The 656-nt window shown below is 39.0% G+C and overlaps 1 protein-coding gene across 1 annotated transcript in view; it reads right to left on the minus strand.

Moving 5' to 3' along the window:
• LOC119334576 (syntaxin-132-like) overlaps positions 1 to 656 on the minus strand; it is a 4241-nt gene that overhangs the window by 3229 nt on the left and 356 nt on the right. The window lies entirely within an intron of this gene.

Raw genomic sequence — 656 nt, forward strand, 5'->3', positions numbered from 1 at the left:
AAACATGACAGCGACCATCAGGCAGGGTATGTAAGGCCAAAATAAGACCGAGTCTGAAGTTATGGATTCAAAATTATGAATGTAGATAAATTATGACGGCGGGTCGTTTGTAACTAGTGTCATGTCTGTATGTATTTATGTATGTACATATATGTGAAAACTTTGAGACTTGGAATGTTATGGATCCGTACAGCTTACATTACAGCCAAAAGTAAAGTAATAGGAGGATAATTGCCCAATAAAGAGCATTATTAAGCAGCTTATGTGTGTTGGCAAAACAGAGTATTATAGCTAGCTATCATGAGGCAGGGCATGTAATGTAATAATGTGATGGCAAAAGAAAGAAAGAAGATAAATTTTTGTCAAGTGTTGCAGCACAGAAGAGAAGAGAAATTCCCAATCCCAAGCTGCAGCTAAGCTAATTGGAGTGTTGAAATAACAAACAAACTAATGTGATGATCATCATCATGTGTTTTGAACCTAGTAACAAAGTTAGTACAAACTTGGGTCATCTATTTTGGAATGGAGGGAGTAGCTGGGAGGGACAAATTAAATGAGAACAAGGGTTGCTTGGCTTTGGCTATGGCTAGGAGGGAGGGAGCTGCGAAAAGAGTTGGGAATTAGAAGGCCAGATCTGGATGGAAGGAGGAAGGGAA

This window comes from Triticum dicoccoides, chromosome 7A (genome assembly GCF_002162155.2).
Source record: "Triticum dicoccoides isolate Atlit2015 ecotype Zavitan chromosome 7A, WEW_v2.0, whole genome shotgun sequence".
Classification (NCBI taxonomy): domain Eukaryota; kingdom Viridiplantae; phylum Streptophyta; class Magnoliopsida; order Poales; family Poaceae; genus Triticum; species Triticum dicoccoides.